The sequence below is a fragment of the Micropterus salmoides genome, unplaced genomic scaffold (genome assembly GCF_014851395.1).
Source record: "Micropterus salmoides isolate LMB-PRFRI ecotype aquatic unplaced genomic scaffold, ASM1485139v1 Ms_hic_scaffold_1165, whole genome shotgun sequence".
NCBI classification, from domain to species: Eukaryota; Metazoa; Chordata; class Actinopteri; order Centrarchiformes; family Centrarchidae; genus Micropterus; species Micropterus salmoides.
In genome coordinates, this window is record NW_024040225.1 from 16,984 (window position 1) to 41,225 (window position 24,242).

General features: G+C 39.4%; 1 long non-coding RNA gene across 6 annotated transcripts in view; it reads left to right on the top strand.

Moving 5' to 3' along the window:
• The window catches only part of LOC119898480, a 31,596-nt gene extending 8,173 nt beyond the window's left edge, over positions 1 to 23,423 (top strand). The window contains exons 1-4 of one of the 6 annotated variants that reach the window (XR_005443549.1): positions 2,520 to 2,534; positions 3,568 to 3,642; positions 13,845 to 13,944; positions 23,317 to 23,423. This is a non-coding gene — a long non-coding RNA (uncharacterized LOC119898480). Of the gene's footprint in view, positions 1 to 2,444; positions 2,535 to 3,567; positions 3,643 to 4,044; positions 4,067 to 4,874; positions 4,983 to 5,481; positions 5,504 to 13,844; positions 13,945 to 23,316 lie in introns of those variants that run through there. The other 5 variants (XR_005443545.1, XR_005443547.1, XR_005443546.1 and 2 more) reach the window with 5 other exon arrangements.
• Positions 23,424 to 24,242: the final 819 nt, after the last annotated feature.

The following is a 24,242-nucleotide window of genomic DNA, read 5'->3' on the forward strand; positions in this document are numbered from 1 at the left end:
TTAACATGACTCACACAAAACTCTCCACCTCCTTTCTCGACCCTTCTTGTAGCTCTGTAACCCCTGCTTTGCACTGCACTCAAAGCACCAAACAAATCTTTCCCACTGGAAAAGGCCATTGTAGGTCAGGCTCCGGGCCACATAATGTTTTGTTTGGTTGGACATTTTGTTCTGTGGCACACCTTGGGCCTCCCAAATGTTGAAATAGCTTAAATATGTGGGAGCTCTGGGTATTTTACTTTGGCTTTCCAGGGGCCTCAACTCGTGGAACAAAAACAAACACAATGGGGATTCCTACTCAAATCATCTCAATTGAATCATCTTTTGGTATATGTGAGACAGATGCCAAGTTTTGATAGGGGTTAAGGGTAGTAAGAGTCGGTTAACCACAGCTCTCGGAAAGCCTGACAGGTTATGGGAAATGACTTTGGGTGACAGTTGTCAGGCACTTTCCATATAACTTTTATTTCCCTTTTTGATCCTAAATCATATGTACTTCCACAAAACCTCCCTGGCAGATGTCTACTTAAGCATATTACCATCTTACATCAGTTCATCCTGTTTCCGAATGTCATTCAGTACAGTCTGATTTAATTGTTCAGCAACAGCTTCTTGAAATTTCAGACAGCCCATACTTTTTCCCTAGCTCGTTAAAGGACCATACGACTTTGTTTGCAAGGTTTAGCTCCGTGAAGGGTAAAAAAATGACATTTGAAAAATGCAACAGCAGCATGTTTTTCCAGTGTCCCTGTTGCTCAGGATAATCCACTCAACACATCAGCAGTTTTCATAGGGACTACATCCTTGGTAGAAAGTAGTTCCAATGAAAACAGTGAGGCTGTGGATTGTCTTCTGAAACCAGGACGTTGCTTCTGGAAGGAGATATTGCTTCTCAAATGTAAAAGCTTTGAGCACCACCAACACAATTCCATTCACCTCCATATTGTTTTGGATACCAGTGGCAAAATATGTATTTTTGTCATTTTTAGTAAACTTGTACTTAAACTACAAATCATGTTTACTCTACATCGATACAAAGACCAGATGTTTAGAACGATGGATTACTCAATCCAAGTTAAGTTTCAATCAATTTTACGCTAATAGATTTTCATATTGTTTAGAAGGTCATAGAACCCAATGGATGGTTTAAATGGTTTGGCTTGCATGGGATGCAGAGTGCTTAGTTGTGATTTAAAGCAGTGGTTCTCAAAATTTTTCACATCAGGGACCCCTAAACTAACACAAATTAGACCACGGACCCCCCATTTTTGTCTCAGGGTTCCCCATCTGATAGTATTTTTGCTTTTAGATGTTTTATTACAGAAAGTGTATGAAACCCATGACCAAAATAGTCAGACATAGTCAGTCACTATACTACTTATATAATGAAAAATTATAAATTATAATCAAAATACAGTATTCCCCTTTTTGCTGGGGACCCCCTGGATCCCCATCAAGGACCCCTGGGGGTCCCCCACTTTGAGAATCACTGATTTTGTTGCACATTGACTAAAATGTGAAAAACCATTATCCTTTAAATACTAGTTATACATGGCCATGTGTTCTCACACAGACTTTATAGTTGCAGTGTAGCACATGGAGTGATTGACATAAAAGTACCCACTTTCACCTCCACCCCAGCCCTGTCAGCCTTTACTAGAGATGTGGGTGGTCCTTTATTTGTCAGCCCAGGTAGGCCAAAGGTGAAGGCGATTAGGGTTTCCCACTTGGGTTTCCCTCGAGGAAAAAAAAAACACACAACTTCTTTCTGTGTACGTTGTTCTCAACATAGACAATATTACTTATGTTAAAATATGACTATTCACTGATTTTATTAGTGTTTTATTGCAACAGCTCAAGAGTAAATCTCAGTTTATCTGAGAACCTTCTGATTCATTTTAAAAGAGCTTCCTAAAATGTTGGAGGAGAGTGGAATGGCCTTTAACCGAGCTAGCACTCACAGTGCTTATGTTTGGCCTCCTATCTTTGGAATATTTAACGTTTTTTCCAATTGATGTCTTACAGCACAGGGAATTTTGGTCATAAAAGCATTTTATTAGAGTTGCTTTCAGTGGTATAAAACAGAGCGACCTGGAAGGCATGCAAGCTGTTTGTGTTGAGTACAAACAACCATTGCTGACGGCAGCCTGCATTGCAGCAGTGCTCATAGAGGTTGTCAAATATTTTTTTCTGTAACATTTTTTCCTATTCAGCATGAATTCTTGGTTGTGAATGTAGTTTTTATCAGACCTAGGGAAACTAGCTAAAGACGGCTGAACTGTAATGCTCCATGAGGTAGGTGAGTTTATTGGCTTTTCCTCCTTGTTTGGGTACAGAAGTCCAGTATGTGGGGGTCAAACCCAATAAACACAGAGGAGACGGTGCCAAGTGGAGATGTATTTACTGAAGCCCCTTCTGTTTTTCCCAAAGGTGGAGGCTCATGTCTATTTGTAACCAACAGCCTCCATCCCTCTGCTTTCCAATAGTTCCTAGCCTGCAGCTCTCGCGTATTGTTGGAGCCATCACAGTGAGAGGTAGACAGCAGACACATTCTTTACAGCCCTGCTGATTGGAATGAGCACTTTATTTGCTCTGGGACAGACTTTGGACTCATATTCCTGTTTATTTTTGCAGTACTCTGCTATGCTTGGGTGTCTCTCTATGTGAGTGTGCACTGAGTAAAGCGAGGTATTACAGTAGAATATGTTACTTAAGTCACTCCTCCTGTATCCATGAAGTTTCTCAAAATTTCTTTTTTGCATATCCCTCCTCTTTAACTACTTATTACTGCATATTTGACTGTTACTTCTAATACCTGACATATTTGCAATCCTGCTTGGAAATGTGTACGTCCCTCCTTCCTGATAACAAATGATCTCTGAGGTTAAGAGTGTTATCAAAGAGCGATTCTACAAGGCTTATTTAGAAGAGGTACTCCTTAACCTGTTATTGTTTCTAAGAACCTCTGTAGTTAAATGCTTACTGGTAAAATGCCATAAATCTTTAAGGATAGGTTTTATGATCATCTTAGCTTTAAAATGAATGTGGAAAATGGGACCTAGATCCTTGGAGCTTCACTCTCATGGTGTTAAATAAAGGGATTGTTTCATATAACCCTTTATTAAACTATTTCTTAAGAGTCTTTTGTATCATCAGCCCAGCACCCAAATTGTGACCAATGTTCATTGAAAGATTTATGATGAGATGTAATTTTGGTATTCTCTTTCAATTTCAGCTTTTAATCTAGAAAATAATAAAAGGAGTTGATAATAAACACCTACTAGAGCATAAACAGAAAACTAATTACGTGAAGACTATTTCTTTTTAATGAGTCTCTACACATAGCCAGTCATCCAAACTTTTATGTGTAGTTAATGAAGCCTTTCTCAGCTCTCCAAAATGCAATTACCTCTCTCACACACACCATAGAGAAACCCCATTTAACAATCAGGGGCATAATGCCCTGCACTTTAACTGTGTTTCTCATTCTCTTTTCAAATGATTTATGTAATCTTGGCCTTGCTGCTATCTCCCACCATTCAGACAGCTGTAAATGTGTCTAAGCAGGACTATGGTGTGGTATTTTCCTCCTTGGAGCCCTGATATCCTGGGAGCCCCAAGTGAAAGCAGTCTGACAGTGCAGTAAGTTTGGCTTAAACGGCTCTTTTACTGAGACAGACTGCCACATCCTTGTGGTCAGTGTGGCGCGAGGGTCTCCAGATCTGTTACTGTTAACTGTGTACGCCTTCACATTGACCTACTTCTCAACATTTATGTAATCCTAAAGCTGACGGGGGTGGGGGGATGGGTGGTGTCATGGCTTGGTTAACCACAGGTATGTTCCAACATACACCAAGGATTTGTTTGGATAATGCCAGGACAGGCCATAGAGGGTTTGTTTTCTCTTGGCTGCTACTAAATGACTTGTTGTCATTTCATTTCTCATACTTTAGTTACAGGCTGTGACAGCACTAACCCTCCCAGTTAGTTCTCTTTAGGAATTTAACATTTGACCACCACGACAGCGTCAGACTGGGACCTTTTTTCCGTGTATGCTCCCACCTGTGTGAGTCATATGAGTGCTTTGCGTGTCCTTAATGATTACTGTTCCTTCAATAGAGACGAAGAAAAAAATAATTAAGGACTGATTTCCGATAACAGAACTTTACTCTCAGATTCATGTTTTTTTTCTGTATGCATCCTCTTTGTGTTAAATGTGCGTGCATGCATGTGTGTGCATGTCTGTGTGTGTGCCTGTGTGTGAAATGGAGTGTAAGATGTGTATGAATGTAACAATAGCCCTGTCTGAGCCCCATTACAGCTTCTGTAGATTTCCCTCTCCCTCATGGCTGCCATTGATTCAAGCCTTCAGGCTCTTTCTAAAGAAGGAACACGGTGAAACCACTGCCCGTGGCAAATATTTGACAAATCTATAATTGAGCCATTTAATCGCACTTACTCCTCTGAGCAAACAAAGGGAATCATCTCTCTGTTCCCTCCATGACGTCAGAGACTTAGTACCTGAAAGGTTCAGATAGCCTAATCCACCTATTTGTTGCATAGCTAATGACATTTATGCATTTATTTTAAATTCCACTTGGTCGATTGCCCTGAATGCAGTCATTATTCCCATTCTGTATTCTTTGAACTTTCCTCTGCATTAGGCCTCTGCTATCTGTTACGATCATCATCTGTGTCCTGGATGTCCAGCCAAAGCTCAGCTATGACGCACAAGACTTGTTGTTCAAACTTGTGCCCGTATGTCAATACAAACAAGTCATTTTTGTTATTTCTTTTTGCACACAATAACTAGACTGCAACATTTGACTGATTTATTTTTGAGTCATGTCAGGTTATAAAAGAAGCCTCAAAGCTGTAGAAGTTAATAAGAATATGTAAGAAGTACAGGAAGACTATAACAACAAAAGAGGGCAATGCAACAAACTTATTCTGGTTGAGTACAAGGAGAGCCAACAGCTATAGTGAGTTCTAAACCAAAACTTTTTTCAGTTTTACTATATAGTCATATTGTAAAGACTGTCATCATCGCAGAAATGCCCAGAAATATTGTGATATTATTTAACAGCCATTACGCTCACCTTTAGTGAAAGTGGTCACTCATAATCATGGCCCAACAGATAATTATCTTTAAGCTCATTGTTTTGGTTTATGGCCTGCACCTTTACTGTTTTGGTTCACTCTCACCACTCTCATCAACCCTGTTTCCAGCCACAGCTGAAAAAGCTCTCATAAATCCACTACACCACCAGACAGACAAAGTTAATGACTAGCTAGGGAACATTGTGGTGCATTTAGCAGATAAAAAGCCTTGTATTTCCTGAGCTAAAAGGAGATTGAATATTGGACTTTGCCAGGTGGCCAGAAACACGACTTGAGGATGAATGTTAATGTTGCTCCGTGTCTGCTGGGTGTTTAAACAGACCAGTGGTTCCCAAACTTTATTTAAGAACAAACAAAACAAAACAAAACAAAAGAAGCTGTGGTGAGTTTAGACTGTGTTGAGCATGAGATATATCAGCATTTTGAGTTCTGTTTATCGGGTCAGATCTTTCAATCTCTTGCTCTGACGGTTTTCTGATTGCTGAGCTCCTGAAAACTCCTGAGCCTGCATGTTACATGTTGTTTTATCACCTAGAGTTTTTAACATGATGTTTATGATATTTATTACGTTTTGTCTTCTGTTTTGAAATGTCTTAATACTACTGCTGGGCAAATTTTTTAATTGCAATTAATTACATGATTTTCTGCGATTAATCGTGATTAATCTCATAGTTATGTGCAAAATTGAATAATGAATTCTAAAGTAGTGTATTTCGCACTTTTAATTTAAATGGACTGATATACACACAAAAGTGCAATAACGTGGTTTGTCAACACCTTAAACAAATAAGGTGCATTTTACCAGCAGTTTTCCCTTTACACAGTAGCAATAAAATATTTCTTGTAAATCTCAACTTAAACATTAATGTAATCAAATCAAATATTAAACCAAAACTATTTGCCACTGCCAGGGCATTACCTTTTATCTAGCTTGTTAAAACAAGAGTCCAGAGCCACGATCATAACACAGGCACTGATCAGGTATCAGCATAAACATAATATAATAATGTTCAGTAGCAAGTGTCCCTGTCAGAGTGAGGTGAAGTGGTCACCTCACGCACACGCCCGCCCACTGTCAAAGTTGAATTGTCTTGAACTTTTTGTAGCCTACACGATGCGGAGCACAAATAATTGGAAGAGAGACTGATCCTCGCTGTTTGTGAGTTTCCAGAATCTATTACTGTTTACTAAATAGTTACCAGGACATCAACAAAAAGGAATTTGCATGGCAGAGCCACAAAACTAGATTTAGGCCTTTCAGGTAAAGTTATGTATAATGTTAACTTAAGTTAAATAGGCTACAGCTGTTTAGCACACAGAAGCCATTGCCATGGTTACTATCCATAGAGTGCCTGCCGTTTACTCGCGGAGCGCTTCTCTCCAGTTCACCTGACGAAAGAGCAACCCTGCGGGGCCAAGCGACTACGTTAAGATTTTAAGAACGTTCCTAAGACTGACATCTTCCCTTTCAAAATAATAATAATAACAACTATAACGATAAAATCATTGTTAACGATAATTAATTAATGCGTCAACGCGATAATGCGTTAATGTGTATATCCCTTATAAAAACACTTAATGTAATGCTTCACAGTTTTTATTTGTTAAAACCACAAAATAACGATTGTCCCATCCTCGAGACACCCCATGGTGACACAGCCCCCACGTTGGGAACCACTGAAATAGGCAGCTGTTTGCTAACACATTCTCCATATCAACATTATATGGTAAAAATACTGTATACCAGTGTAGTGTTTACAGCTTGTTCCTCCTCACCCAGGTGGCAAAAACATAGACTAATGTAGGTTTAAAGATGTATTACTTTGTCTTATTTTAGACAGTTTAAATTAACTTTTAAAACCAAGGTAAGAAATAAAAAAATAAATTATTTGTGACCAAATCACTGCATATAAAGTCTGTATTGTTTTGCCCACCCAAACTTGATTTCATGTACTTAATACATTCACAAGCTGCAGGTGATAACTGACATTTAAATAGGTTAACCTCTTTGTGTGTGAAGGAATGCTGTATGCCTTATTATGTCGGAGCGTGGGACTCTGTTGCCTGGTGTAGGGAGGCTAGGATGACATTCAGGAATGCTATTGTTGTGTACTCTCTTTCCTTTCCAAATGCGCTGTGCTCTATCAGACTGATGGTCCTTTTTAGCAGAATGCGATATCCACGGGTACCAGGGGCGAGAGAAGGGGTCCATAAAAAGCCCCAAATAAAAGGCTGTTCTCTCTGCTCTGTCTCCCCTGTCCTGTGTTGGAACGGCAGGAATGTGGCAGGCGGACCGACTGGATCTCAGAGCTTTCAGCCCCTAATGAATTTTAAAAGGCCTTTTTCATTCAAAGCAGGGTGCTGGCTAACAGCATGTTGCCTGGCCAAGCACTCGGGGGAAAAGGAGGAAAGAAGAAGAGAGGAGCATAAGAGGGTTTGAAGGAGAGGAGAAGGAGGTGCTGGCAAAGTGAGGTGGCACCTATGCAGGGTGGGGTATTGGATGTCCCTCACAGTGAGAGATAATAGGCCACTCTGCATGAGAAGCCACTGTAAGAGCATTCTTGACCCTGCCACGAGGGTCTAAAGAGAATAAAGGGAATGTGAGAGACGATGAAAGAAAGAAAGAAGGGAAAAAGGGCCAGAGAGGAAAGTTAGATGCCGCCTTTTGCCACAAAGATAATAAGCACTATAACTTCCACAAGTATTAGTATATTACTTTTCTGTAAATGCAAAATGAATTACAAGAGGAAGCAGCAAAACATTTACTTAAGCTTAATCTGCTCTAATTTACAGTATATTTTTGGGGAGCTGTGTAGGACGTGCAGTGGCATGCTAAGTGTTTCCTACTATGCTGCAGCTAGCAGAGCTTTGCCAATCATGATTACAGCACTTAGTGTTCTGCCAGAACCTACAATAAAATTCATAAACAAGCATTCATTTTATTAGACTGATACAGGTGAACACAACTATAGAAGAATGCATACAACAGACAGGTTAAAAGCTTCAGCTACTCTACATTTCTGTGCTTAGTGTTGCAATGTGCAAGATATGTGATGTAAGCGAATTTATATGTCATATTCACAGATGCAAATATACAATATACCCCTAATGCAAAAATACATCTCAGAAATGCTATTCTGGTGGGACTTTCCCATGTTACAGAGAGTTATTGAGAATGGTGTGATCGATCCATTTAGCTGTAGTATTATGGACAAAAAATTGTTGATTGCATGGTATCAAAGAAAAATTTTAAACTGAGTAAAACAAGAAATAATAAATAGCTTGAGATAGGGTTGGGCCGATGTTGAGCTGGCATCGTGATTGTTATTATAATGCCCTGTGAAAGCAGGTTTAATCCCCGCGGACATTAGTATTTTATACCTGCTTTGCACCTGCCTCGACTTCTAAGTTCAATCTTTAGTCCCACCAGGGGAAATTTGATTTGCAATAGGGTTAAAACAAACATACATGAGTTATATACAACCTGTTTTGTTCGTCTAAAAGTACTCAGTAAGTTGAAATGGTAGCTTCAACAATCTATCGTTCTGAGCAGAAGCTCAAGCTCAGTACAGATTTAGGGCATTAATTGCCGTGGGTGCAAAGGAAAATTTGTATCGGTGAGTTTTTATTTTGGGCAATCTGTATCTTCGCCTATAGGAGAGAAGACCAAATTCCATCACTTCTCCCCACACTCAGACACACTCACACACCTACACCTCTCTCACTGCAAACATACCAACTTGCCCCGCCTCTCTGTCTCTCTCTCCGGTCTCCTGATTTTCTGCATCAGCAGTATGTTTTATAAAGTCAGCCAAAAGACATGGAAGTCGTCTCTTTTGCGGAGTTATCCACCCGCCATCTGTAATGATCCGCACGTCGGCTTGTTAATGACGAAGCCTATCAATCAACCTAAAGCAATATGTCAATTGTATGTTCACTGTTGCTTTACCTGGTCCTCGCTTGTAAAATATCCATCGTGTCTGTGACTTGTAACGTAATACGAAGTTTTTTATCAAGTGATGTCTTTGTGTGACCCCCCCCCCCCCCCCCTCCCCACCTTCGCTTGCCTGATTTTCATTGTAGACATTGCAGAGGGTTTTGTTAGCACATAAACCTCCATTAAACCTTGCAGTTATCCATTAAACCAGACAGCATGATAAAGGTGCACTCCTGCCAACTTTGCACTGGAATATAGGTTATCTGCTTCAATTAATGTTGAGCTCAAGTCCCATTGGTGGGACCTACAAAAGATGCATTTAGTTCAAATAGCATTCTTGCTATTACGAAGTAGACATGATTCAAGCTGTCACTCTGATCAAGACTGGCCAATAGATACGCATCTTTTCTACGTCCCACCCACAAGATTTCAGCTCAATATTTTGGATTTGCCAACAAAGCTTTTGCATGACATTTTTAATCACACATTTGTGAGTGTGGGTACTTTTGCTCTCAAACCTATTTTTTAAATGCATAATATAGCCTCAAACACAGTAGCACTTTCAGTGCAAGACTTATCCCCCCAAAATGCAGCACAGAGTGCCACAGGAAGTCATTCCTGCCTATGGCCATCAAGCTTTATAACTCCTCCCTCTAAGTGTCTGACACACGGACACTTAGTTAGTTTTTAAACTGGGCCGTATTATCTATTTTTGTGCAATATTATCTGTTTAATAATTAATGAGCAATATTCTCTGCTTCTATTATTGACTAGTTCTTTTTGGTTCACCATAATAATCTTTAATAATGTAAACATTGTACATACCCACAATCCTTATATTTTTCTTATATTTATATTTATACTCTTATATTTTTATACTCTTTATTACTATTTCTCTTCCTTGACAAGTGTGCAATTGTGACAAAGAATTTCCTCTCGGGGATCAATAAAGTATTTTTTGACGCAAAAGTAACTCCATAAATCTCAGGGTCTCAAACCGTCGGGGCATCATTTGGTATAAGATGCAGAAACATGTTTGGTAACACTTTCTATGAAGGTCATCGCTATAATGAGTTACGCATATATTTATAACACGATATAATGCATTCATAAGACATTATAGTTATGATCACTTACAAACATGCATTAGGCGCTATAGAAAAGTTCAAATGTATTATGACCTTTTGATGTAATGTTTTATAACTAATAGTAATACCAGTTTATGTCAACATGCGGCAAGAATCTCCGCCATGTTCCATAAGACATTATAACCATCGACTCGTTATAAATACACTTTAGTCAACATTTAGAATTAGTGATATAAAATGGAATAATGGCTTATAGTAATGTTTAATGTTATATAGCATGTCTTTGTTTGCTTTAAGTAAAGTGTTAAATATCTATCCCTGTATAATATATTACAGGTTGGCACAATACCATATGAACTAATTATAAGACCTTATAACACGTCATTGTTTGCTTTCAGTAAAGTGACACACATTTTGCGCAGGAAAACAACTTTTATTTATGTTTCTTCACTTTATGAACGATCTGTATGAATTTTGAACATTTTGCAGTTTAGCAAGAAAACACATCATAATTACATCAAGGACACTCATTGTCAGGGTGGTGAAAGATCGCTCAAGAGAAGACCTGTTGCCAACCAACATCATGTAAGAAGAGGCTCAGATGTTGTCACAGATGAATGGCGAGCCTATGGACAGGCCCTAACAGATGCAGTGGACAACCACTTCAGAAAACGTAGCCTATTAAAAGACATTTTAAAGTAATTGAATGGGAATACTGTTAGCTAGCGCTAACCGCCTTCACTTTTCCAGCAGTTGCGGAAACAACAGACTTAACGGACACATTGTAACCTACACTGCACATGTTCTGCCAGACTGACTTAAGCCTAACTTAAATATTTTCCTTCGCTAACTTTCACCGTTTTAACCTTTGCTAGACGTGAGTGATGCTAATCAGTCCGAATCCATATTGGATTGTTTGAGACTTTGTACGTATGGAATTCACAAGCCCAAAGCTAGGCTTGAGTGCTGCTAAGGGAAGATGATTCTCAGCAACTTCTCCAAGGCAGCTAGCCAAATCTGGAAACTGCATATGAGTCAGAGGAGGCTCATAAAACAGTTCAAGGACACCGCTGAGTTTGTCAATCTCAGCTGCAGGTGGCCAATTTAGACAATTAAAGTAAAGCAATACATTGTGCTAATGCAAAATGAAAGTTTATGTCATTGTAAACTGATGTTGGAGTAGACTAGATGATACTGTCGCTTAGCTCTAAAGCCACAAATTGATATTAGATGGGGTCTGCTTTGTGAACATTTTATTTGTGTGATTATTCTAGTTTTTCTTGCAGGATTTGGCAGCAGCCTTTGTTTGTTTATAGTAAGTGATAAATTACAGTAAGTCTGTAATTTATCTTTGTGTAGTCAGTGTATACCTCACCATTCCCAAACTGTATACACAAGACCATGACATCACTACACACAATCTTCTCCTCAGTGTGAACTACCTAACCTACTAAAATCTGGTGACATGGTACTAATGTAGATTTTTCTTCCGTTTGTTCTAGTTCTTTTTCCAACACATTTGTGCTTGTTTTTTGTCCACATCTCATTTTCCGTGCGTACTAAATCTCCAGTCAAAACTCACGGGCTACATTTCTTTGGGTCTACGTGGAAAGACCTAATTGATGATCTCTACCACACGCACACAGGAGACAGAGCAGATATCATACTTTTGTATGTATAGGAGCCATTACCTCCAGTGATGTCAGAGGAAATGCCAGAGACATGAAGTAAAGAGTTGTTTCATACAGTCCTGCAGATTCCTGGGCAGATGACCACTGTGATAGTGCAGTGTGCTACAGACAGAAGAAAAAGGGCACAAGCAGTGGCTGTTAATTATGGTGGAGACTCGGAACAGTGTGTATAATGTGTGTAAGCTTGTTGCAAAAGGTGTTTTTTAATTATATAGTGGATTATACTGGAAATTAAATATTGAGTGCCTGTTCTCTAGCTTTGTTGTGCTAATCTGGCCTCATTGATGGGCACAGACATGCAGGCAAGGTCTTTGTTAATGCATTAAATATTTGAACTGACTGAGGTTTCCCTCACAAATGATGAATCAGTGATGGAGTAGGAATAACTTGGGACCAGCTGAGACTCCACAGCAATGAGACACAGACAACATAACACACGACTTGAACAAACATCAAAAGCCATCAAGCCAACCATCTGGATTGTTAACTTTCTCAGAACTTGAGTCAACCTTTTATTTGTCACCCAACATACCTACAAACCTAACTAAATGAAAAGCAGAGTTTGTCAGCAATGCCTTTGCTTAGCATACACAAAAATGAAAGGGATTAACTGTTACCTAAACTTAATATGCTGCACACTGTTGCTGTCAAAGCTTTTAAGAAACCACTAATAAATTTGTGAACCCAGTTACTTGGAAGGACATTGTGTTCTTCCTGGTTAACTAAAGCAGAAAGATGAATAGAATGCCTGCAGTGAAGATGAAACATGGAGGAGGAAAGTTTGATTATTCTGTGGGATTCCACTGTCACGGTGAATAGATCGGAAAAGTGCCATTGGTTCATAAGGCTATTTAAAGAAACAGTGATCCAAACAAACAGCTGTAAAAGATTAAATAATAGTATGTTGTTTTGAACATATAGTCAGTTGCCATTTTATTAGATACACCTAGCTAAATCGAATGCAGTCTAATACAGTTCTACAATAAACCCTATCTTCATGAACTGTTTTAAAGATTTATTTACCTGTAAGGCCATTTTGGAGGAAGAAGTTTGTGGTGCTGTTGAACTGTATTGCATAATACAGTTCAAGAAAAGGACATTTGTGTATTCATGCATGTGAATGTAGGCCTTCATTGTATTATTGGGCAAGTGAATGGCAGTCTACCTGGATGACCTCATTGTTCGGCCCTCCACAAATGAGGAGAAGCAGAAGCATTGTGTTGGCAAAAAAGCACAGTGAGCAGGCTGAGGTCATAGTGAGATAGGGCTTGTGGAAACACTGATGCTCTTGCAAACATGACTGGCCTTGGAAAATACTCCCGCGGGAACCCCAAAAACAGGACAGTAAAATCACACTGGGCGGTCAGACAGGAGAGCAGACCAACCGAAGTTCAGCCAAAAAAAGACCTGCTCTTTCCTCAGGTTTCCAGTTCAGCGGGGAGGACATGCAGGTGAAATGTGGATTACCCCTAATTTTCCATCCAGCGAATGCATTTCATAATATATGTTAATGTTATCTGGGTGGCATCCTTTTACTTCCTTCCTGTAAATATATGAAAGGCAGATGAGCCAGAACATGAGGACAGGAAGAGGCTAGTTTGTGTCGGTCCTTTAGCGTACCTATTTTCCGCAGCCACTGACTTGTAAAAGTTTTAACATAACTTCCTCCAAAATGACATCATTTCATGGCTCATTAAAATGATGTCATTGAAATCAGTTGGAGAGAAAAGGTTTTGTTTCATTGCGCTCAGTCTCAGGAATCTGGGTACTGCAAAATACTGTGCCTTACAGAAATCCAGTGAAAATCCTCAACTGATTTTCATCATCTTGTTTACAGACATCTGATTAGAACTGGACCGTATCATAATAGTCCTGAAGATAGGAAATGCTGATGGTTTGGGCTATTTAGTGGTGTAGCTTACTGTACGTCATTACGATTCAGTCTTTTGTTTAATATCAGCAGATGTTTGACATGTATTTCTGTTTGTGTCCTTGTATTTCTTCCAGACGGAGGCAATGAAAGGAGCTCTGAAAGATTTGAATCTGAACATTGTGGAAATGACTGATGAGAATGCCACACTGGATGGAGGAGATGTGCTTTTTACAGGTAAGCTATGTCCCCTCAATCCCTTAAATTTTGTGGAACACCTAAACCTTCCAGTCAAGCAACATCCTAAAGCCATCCGCATAAATAAAAAAATCCAGATTATTTGTCACATACACAACCATACACCGTACATGTAGTGAAATTTGTTTGTGCCTAGCTCGAGAAACAAATAACAAATAGTAAAAATAAAATAGAAGACTATAGAATAAAATCCAAACCAAATAAAGTAAAATATTTTTACAATAAAAACATATGGAAGATTTAAAAACATTTTTAGCTGCTACGCTTCCTAAAGGGGTACCATTTTTACTCTGGGGTTTCCATAAATTCATTCAAGGTATATCACATTGTTGCATAAAATAGCTGTTACAGAGCTCTATAAGCTCTGAAAGCCATTGAGTAGATCTTTTGCATTGTTTTGCCAGTTGTTAGTTTATACTGGAATTGAATATATGCTGTAGATGAAACTATGACGGTGAGACATGCAGAGAGGTGGCACCATGTTGTCTGTGTCATGTGGCACCATGTTGTCTGTGTCAGTTTGTACTAGGGCTGAACGATTAATTGCATTTGCCAAAATATCGCTGTGTGAAAAAATTTGATTTTCTAATCACAAAGGCTGCGATTACACTCTGGTCACATGACACCCAAGAGTAAAGCAGTCTGCTATGAAGCATCAACTTTGCACATTATGCTGTACCTTGACTTGTTGTTGTACAATGGCCTTAAGCAGCCCGGTGCCACGAGGGGCTTTGCCCCCTCAGCTGTACTTTCTAAAATTTACCTGCTGCTGTTTTTCAATTGTAGCCTAAGCCTGTTTTATCTATACAATATTCAAGTCCCCCAGTCTTTGACTTTTCCTAAGAGTATGTTATTTAGCCTAGGCTACCACCCACTTTTGTTGAGAGGTATCACTGCCAAGATAAAGATTGAAAAAAACAGCATTTATACGCCAGCGGGGAAAAAATTGATCTCTATAGAGAAAGCAGTCATTTTCGCGTTATTAATTTCTCACTTTAGATCAACATTCTGTGTTGCTACTGGCAACACCTTTGGTCTAAACAGGCCTGCAGACTCGCTCAGCAAGGAGAGGCTGTTGGTGGGGAAGTTACAGTGATGAAGCAGGATTCCGCTCTCAATCATAGCTAACTAAAAATCAATGTGACTTCAGTGTTATTTCAACCAATATTACTATTGAAACAACATTGAAATGATAGCCTAACTAAAAATCAACGTGACTTCAGTGTTATTTCAACCAATATTAAACCACAGAAAAGAGACTATAATATATTAAAATATATAAATGACAACAGACAATATAATCAGTTAAAAAATACAAGTTTATTTATACTACTCCTGCTCTGCTCTGTCCACCCATCCGGTCTGGAGCATAGGAAGCCATTTTTGTGCTGCCTGGGCAAAGTCAAAGACTTCTGTCCCCATTGGTTCAGTCAGGGCATCTATAACAGAAAACATACAAACAAAATAACTTTCAGTAATGAAAAGGATGTGAAGATGAACAATGTCAGTCAGGCTGAATTGGCGCTATATTATTATATAGATATTATATTCGGCAAAGCCTAACAGTTAACTTACTTGAATTCATTAACGTTACAGCTAACTAACCACGTGCTGTTTATAGTTGATGTTTATAGTTTAACGTAATTTAAATTGTCTAACATTAAATGCAGTCATACATTGAATCTGGAGGCTGAAAGTTGTAGAAGACTGACAGATGTATGAAGTTAGCTGGCTTACTTAATGTTAAATGACAGGGGCATTAGCTAGGATCAGTTACGAGCATGAGAAAAGCATGTATATATTTTGCAAAGCACTTAATCTGAGCAAAAATAAAATACAGTTATTATCATGATTTACAGTCCTGTATAGGAAATTTTCTGGTGATAAAGTTAGCATTTATGCTAGAAAAGTAACTTTTTTCCCCCTATTACTATGGAGCTTGGATATTGTGCTATTTGTCAGTATAAAATGGTATTGAAACACTTGTATATAGTCTATGACTGCATATAATGTGAGACAATGTCAATAAACAATGAATGTCTACAAATGTGGGACAATTAAACATTAGATAAATAAATTTGTGATTACCTGATGTGGACTTGTGTGGGGTTCAGGAACGTTGATCCACCAAGTGATGGTCTCCCGGTCAACAATAATTCAATGACTTTTCAATCATATTTCCCAGTCAACTATAAATCAATGGCCTTTCAATATCACGTAATTTCTGGTCAACTATAAATAGATGAATTTTCAACATTGTTGTTGTTATCCAGTCAACTACAAATCAATGCTAAATCAAGTAAGATCGCTGACGTAATCTCTGTGCATGCGTTGGCGTCTGTAGCCACCTGTTGGACTTCTCCGACAGGTGTCGAGTCTTAAACTGGACTCTTATCCAGTTTTAATCCACACTTTCTCGTTACATTTTTTATATCCTTTTTATTTAACTTAAATTTTTAACTTAAATTTTACGTGGGTTAAGGATTTTAGTCATCCGACGTGAATTTTAAGATAGATAACCGTAAAAACACCATCAACGCTACTGACCACAACAAAGCTCCGGTGACTATGCTAGTCGAGATAACTCTGCCCCATGAGGACTGCTCACTCCTTAAGAAAGCGAACAAAAAGATTGCTGACCTTATGGAAGACATCCGACGACTTTCAGAGGAACTCAAAGAGAAAGATTCCCTGCTGACTGGCTTTATGGATGTGGCTTCAGTACAAGCCAAACAGATTGTTTCTCTTAGCGCAACCGCTAACATCTAGAACACTGTGCTATGGGACACCTCTAGCCTTCCAAGGCTCTCCTCTTGCTCGACTCTGAAGCATCAGTCAACCTAGGCTGAAGTGGTGGTCCGTGGCTGCAAGAGAGGCTCGGACGGAGCTGCCTCTCCTCCGCACATCCACCTCTCAAACCGCTATGCAGCCCTGTCTGACAACACTCCGGTCCATCCAGCGGATGCACCTGCGGCTTCGAGTCTCCCTGATATGGATCCCTTTCGGCAGACAGTGCCTGCCGACACTGTTGCATCTCCTCCACTGGCTACATCTCCCGCACTGGCGGCAAACGGTGATCTCTCAGGTCTGTTACTGCTACTCCAACACAACACTCGGCAGCTCACACACTCCAAAGTCAGTCCGCACGCAGTGTTGAAGCAGATTCTGCTCAGTCCTGCTCTGGAACCACACAACCGGCATCTCCTCATCCCCTTTTCTCCCCAACCACACTAATAATTGGTGACTCCATAACCAGAAACATACGTTTCTTTAACACTACCACTCACTGCTTCCCCGGTGCCACCACGGCTGACATTTCAAAAAACTCCAGGACCTAATGCCATCGCTCCCGTCCTCCATCACAAGATTGATAGTCCGTGTGGGAACAAATGACACAGCTCTTCAGCAGTCTGAGCTGACAAAATCAGATTTTTACCGTCTTTTTAACTTTTTAAAGCATGTGGAAAGTCTGTTTTATCTCTGGTCACATACAGTTGGTCGGGGGCTGGCCGTTTCAGTAGACTCCTTGGCCTCCACGACTGGCTCCAGTCCGCCTGCAGGGCTCACGGTGTGTGTTATGTTGATAACTTTAATATTTTATGGCAAAGAATGTCTCTTTTTAAGATAGACGGACTTCACCCAAACAAACAGGGCTCAGAAATGTTAGCTGCTCACATACAGCATGTGGTGCGGTCCACACATGACTTACGTGAATGACTAATCATTCATGCAGCACAGCTGGACACACCACCGCTCACTGAACAGATCTCTGCCTCACTGCCACAAAAAACTGTCTCCACCTGCTGGCATGTAAACCGTCTGCTCCCACCGCTGTTCCAAAGACTTCTATTCCTGTCATCATCACGCATAGACCAGTAAACCGAAATGTGCACATCCCACACAGAAATAATAGTAATCTCTTAAGGATTAGGACAACTGCACCAATCCAGCACCCAAAACAAACTCATTTAAATGTGAAATCACTTTCAAGTAAGACTTTTATCTTAAATGATTTTATCTTGTCTAGATTTTACGTGAATAATGGTTGCAAATGAATGACTATAGCCAGCTAGCTGAACTGTGTCTGCCTCAATATGATTGTTTTAGTCAACCGAGGGTCAGTGGGCTAGTGAGCGTGTATAGGAAAAATGTTAAATGTCATCAAGTACGCTGTGATGAATTTAACTCCTTTGAAGTTCTCACTCTTAAAGTTGGAGGGCTGCAACCTATCATATTTGTTATAATTGATCTACTCTGGTTTTAAATTATGACAGAATTGTTCTTTGTGGGGATTTTAATATTCATGTTGATGACCCCACCAATGTTAATGCAACTGACTTTTTAAATATGTTTTTACCCTGGGTGTCAGCATTTCCTCTGTGGAATTAGTGGACATGACCATATCTGACCACAGATGTATTCTTTTTAGCTGCGATTGGCCTGTTACTCATGCCGCCTCACCAAGCTCCGTGTGTTCTCGCATCTTTAATGAAAAAAAGTTTTGCACATTCTTTCAGAGCCAAAGCCAACACCTGTCTGATTCCAACACCAACAATCTGGTCGATCACTTCAATCATATCTGCTTGTCGTCACTAAATATTACTGCTCCTCTAAAGGTTAGGCCTACGTCTAAAGCTAGTAAGCAACCCTGGATAAATGACAGCATTCGCAGCCTAAAAAGGGAATGCAGGAAAGCAGAGCGCAGATGGAAAAAATCCAGTCTCCAAGTCCATTACCTCAGTCTGAAGGATTTATTAATTAACTACAATAACATGGTTAAGGATGCGAGAACACACAATTTTTCTGAACTCATTACTACACATAAACACAATCCCAGGTTTCTGTTTAAGACTGTGGATCAACTGATAAACCCAACCCCTCCTTGTGCCTCAGCTGGAAGTAATCTGTGAATTGTTTTTATCTTATTTTACCAATAAGGTGGTGTCAATCAGAGCCTCTATTACCCCCGCGGCCTCTTACTCAGAGGTTCCTCACCAGCAACAAGAGAGTTTTAACCAGTTTTATCCCATCGACTTGTCTGAGCTTTTAAAAACAGTATCACAAATGAGAGTGTCCTCCAGCCCACTTGATGTAATACCTATAAATTTTTACTGAAAGTAATGGATTCTGTTTGGCCCCATTTGATCTCTCTTTTCAACAGCTCCATATCTACTGGTTATGTCCCTGATTATTTTAAAATGGCTTGCGTGAACCCACTTTTAAAGAAACCTGGTTTAGATCCCTCCCTCCCACATAATTTTAGACCAATTTCAAAACTGCCTTTATTGCAAAGATTCTAGAAAGAATTGTGTCCAAACAGCTGATCACTGTACTGGAAAATAACAAATTATTTGAAAAGTTACAGTCTGGTTTCAGGAAGTACCACAGCACTGAGACTGCCCTGCTTAAAGTCACCAATGACCTTTTAATGTCTGCTGATGAAGGCATGTGCTCAGTCCTGGTACTCCTGGACCTTAGCGCTGCTTTTGACACCATTGATCACAACATCATGTTAGACAGACTGAGGCACTGGGTGGGGATCTCTGGTACTGCCCTAGAATGGTTTTCATCCTACCTGTCAAATAGGAAGTTTTGGTGTCTGTAAACCACTATGTCTCTTCGTTCTGTCCAGTCGGTCTTAGGACCCATTTTGTTTTCTTTGTATCTGCTTCCCCTTGGACATATTATCCATAAACATGGTATTTCTTTTCATATTTATGCTGATGACACACAAATATACTTGCCCGTCAGATCCACAGACCCTGGAATGCTGAGTTCACTTACCGACTGCCTTTGTGAAGTTAAAAAATGGATGTCAAATAATTTCCTAAACAAAACAGAAATCCTGGTCATCGGGTCCCAGCAGATGGCAAACTAAATACTGCCATCTGCTGGTTCCCTAGTAAATCACATTAAGCCTGTGGCAAAGAACCTTAGTGTCTGGTTTGATAGTAATTTAAATTTCGAGCAGCACACCACAAAGCTTGTTCAATCATGTTTTTATCAACTTAGAAATATAGCAAAAATTTGATCTATGTTAACTTTTAAGGACACCGAGACCATTTTACATGCCTTCATCTCATCACACCTGGATTATTGCAACAGCCTTTTCACTTGTTTAACCCAAAAATCTACTGATCGACTCCAGACTGTCCAGAACTCAGCTGCCAGGCTTTTAACCAGAACAAAGAAATATGACCACATTACTCCTATTTTAGCTTCATTACACTGGCTCCCAGTATGTTTTAGAATTGACTTTAAAATTTTATTAATCACTTTTAAAGCTCTTCATGGCCTCTCGCCTTGTTATATTTCTGAACTTTTAGTCCCATACACCACCAGCACGTACCTTGAGATCCTCGGGCAGAGGTCTGCTGTCTGTTCCAGAGTCTCGACTGAAACTAAAGGGGACAGAGCGTTTGCTGTCAGGGCCCCGAGGCTCTGGAACAGCCTGCATGAGGAAATCAGGTCGGCTGAGTCAGTGAACTCTTATAAGTTCCATCTTAAAACATACTTTTATAGGAGAGCCTTTCCCAATCTTATCTGACTTTATTTTATCCCTTTTATTCTATTTTACTTATTTTATATTTATCTTAAACGTATATTTTAGTCTTTTCAATGTTTTCTTGCTTTTATCTTGTATTGTTTCTGTATTACTGTTTTTGGGGTATTATTGTCTTTACACTTGTTAAAGCACTTTGTAACTTGTTTTTGAAAAGTGCTCTACAAATAAATTAAATTATTATTATATAATCGGGACAACTATAAATCGGTATTATTCCAATGTCATGCTCATGTATGGCCGTATTTATTTAGGGTAGAGATTTCAATCTCAACCATTCTGATGATTCAGATGGAAAATCAATATTTATTCAATTATGTCTTGCTATCTGGGGTAGGTTGTTTATTTGTTTGGGGTTTTTTACACGTGTAGTAAGGTAAGCTATTGTGGCGGTCGGCGTCTGCATCACACACACAGCCACCAGTCAGCTTAGGAAATATCTGTGAAACGACCTTTCAAACCAAACGCACAAGTCCAACAGTTACAGCCAGGTTACAGCCAGTGCGCTGCAGCATCAGACGCTGCAGGGGTGGGGAACTTACTAAGCTTGTCTATTAATCATGAGAGGCGTCACTTGGTTTCATTTTCGTTGGCCAACTTTTGAATTGAACCTCAAACTGAGTATTTTTTGTTTGCTTACAGGGATATAGAAAGATGGACTCCTAGGAGATTTGAACTGAGATAAGGATGCATTAAATGGTGGTTGAACTGTGGGTTTTGTATTGAGCTTACTGTATAACACACTGTGGTGAACTTAGTTTTTCTTGAGGTCTGTAGGTAGGCCGACCTGATGATATTATATTATTTAATGCCATGCCTTGACTCAAATTATCTTTCTCATATCATTAAAATTTGATACTACTTCTCCACCATTACTCATCATTAATCATACTATAAACTGATTTACTGCTTATCCGTTTTGAATAATACAGGAGCTAAAGAGTTTAAAAATTAATCGCCCTAGTTTGAACTGGCTACAAATGTGGATACATGCTAGCCATGTTGTGCCGTGGGGTTGCTATGACAGTGATATGAAATGCATCATCAGGTTTTATCTCCTGCACTGCATTAGTGACCTAATCTGCAAGTAAAATCCAAAAATACAATTTGGTTTAAGATGTGGGGGTTTGTCTGGATGTTTTCTACAGCTGATGTTCCTTAAGACCCATTATTTAATTAATTGAACTTTTACTTTATGAAGCACTTTCAGAATAATTTTACATTGACCAAAGTGTTGTACAACTTAATTTTGACACCAGAAGCTACCATGGGCATATTAACACAAAGAAAAGCTTTATAGGTTATACACATCATCTTGAACACAATCTACAGCAAAGAGAACAAATGTTCATTTAGTATAACAACAATAAAAGTATAAAGCATTTTCACCGTCCTTCAATACTTGAGGTAGGTAGGTAGGTTTATTGTCACAATATAACAAGTTATAGAGTGAAATTGTGTTTTGTAACTCACTTCTGCTACATAGCAGACAATATACATTAATACAGAATCAAGGTCAGTAATGATGTTTCTACTTCAGATTTTCACTGTACAGGGCATAAATAAATGCAGAAATTCTCCAACCGTTAAAAAACTATTTTAAAACAGCAACAATAATGTACATATTTCTGGTTGCCTTGGAGGTGTCTGTTGAAATTGTATAACAGGATGCTTTATGTTATGGTCTTCTTTATCTCTCCCCTTATTTTTGCATCTCAAGACATGTAATGCCTTATTTCTTACATAATATACTTAAACTTCATCAGAACTATGTGTGTACTTTTTGAATGGAAGCACAAACAAAAGATATCTGTAAACACATTAGAGAGCAATGAGAGTGTGAGAGAGTGTTGGCCTCTGCAGTCACGGCTCAGAGAGTTTACTAAGTGAGAAGACCATTGTGTGTGTGTTTCGAGATCCTCCACACAAACATCCCTCTGTGCGACCTTGATGACCTGGTGCCTCAGCGCACAGAATTTCTCTCAAAAAATAATCAGTAGCGAAAACATTGTGCACCTTACTGCATGGTCAAATCAAACCAGCAGCAACTCTGGGCTCTTGTCTTGCTTCTGGCATCAGGTAATAAAATTGATGAGGGCAGAAAATCAGGAGCATGGTTGTCATTATTAGATCTTCTGCACATACTGTAATAGTCGTGTGGTGAGTTAAAGTGTGGGTCACTGTCTTCTACACTGCTCAGGCCACTAGGAAAAACTATAGTACACCTAATTGGGTTTCTAGACTCTGGCTTTGTGCTTTCGTTCCTTCCAGCTGAAATCGGTTTCACATGGCAGGGCTAGAAACATTTCCTGTTGGCAGGGCCCCGGCTAACGGCTCATTTTGTAAAGGCTCAGCAGCTACATTAGGAGCCCATCCCTGAGCTCAGTGTGCTGCTGCAGCCTTGCCAGGCATTCAGGGCTCTGTCTGTTTGTGCCCCACCATACTGACCACAGTTGGCCTTTCTCACAGGCATGCATAAAGCACACACTGTGGTGACTGCAGTGTTCATCTGCTGTAGCGCCACAGGCTCGCTGTATTGTTGGTGTTTAAGATGTTTAGACTATATCAATGTATACCTTACAGATACTGTTTTTTAGTAAGTGTAAGTTTGTAGGGTTTAATGTTTTTTAGTTTTGTGATTCAGAGTGTTTTTATTTGTTTTCTTATGTATTGTGTATGTATCAGTTGATCTGGGTGGCAAGCCGCTGTATACAATTGCCCCAACAAGCATCATAATGTTGAATTGAATTGATATTTGCTTACATAACTGAAGTAGTGTCTTCCTTCAGGTCGAGAGTTCTTTGTGGGCCTTTCCAAACGGACCAATCAGAGAGGAGCAGAGATCCTAGCTGATGCCTTTAAGGTGAGTTTAAATGATGCAGTGGTGTAAAAAGTGGCTGAATCACAATTAATACTTAAATCTGCAGTATAAAACTTTTGTCTCCCCCTTCTGACAGTGAGAGTAATTACACAACACTATTGACGCGCTTATGACATACAGGCTCTGCCATACTGAGCTGTTGTCACTATGGTTGCTCCCCCTTCGGTTCCGGCAAACCAGTCAATGCTGGTTGGCTGGTCACTATCGGTGTGGTGACACAGACACCGGATTTAAAACCCCGATATACTGCGTATACAGAAAGATTTACCTGCAGGTGTTGAAAAAAGTTGACATGGCAAACACGCCAGGCAACACTTGCTTACTTACAAATGGACAAATGTAAGTCCTATATTCACTCTCATTTAGCCTTATTTAGTTTCACCCAATTATAGGAAATATCTGTCTCTTAGATGCTAAATGCGCCACTTACTATGTGTCACCAGTTTTTCGAGGCTTTTTCACTGATTTCATCTGTCTGCTGCAGCTGAAAACGACTGATGAGAGCAGTGAGAGTGAACCAAAATGGTAAAGTTGCGGGCTGAAAAAACAAACAGTGAGCTAAACAACTGTATAAAAGTACTGATTAGAGCAGCTTATGGTGTGTGTTTTGTTTCTTTACAGAAAGATATTAAACTTACAGTTAGGTCAATCCCAAAAATGTAAGTAAAATAAGTATGCATGCTAACTTGCTTAATCATTACGAAATTATGGATATATTGAATCTATATGCTGTTTTGGTCTTTTTTTATAAATAAAACCACCACTCTGACTTCTTAAGTCTCTTAAATGGTCCCTAAAACAATCCTGCTGTGGGCGATCAGACATTGCAAACAA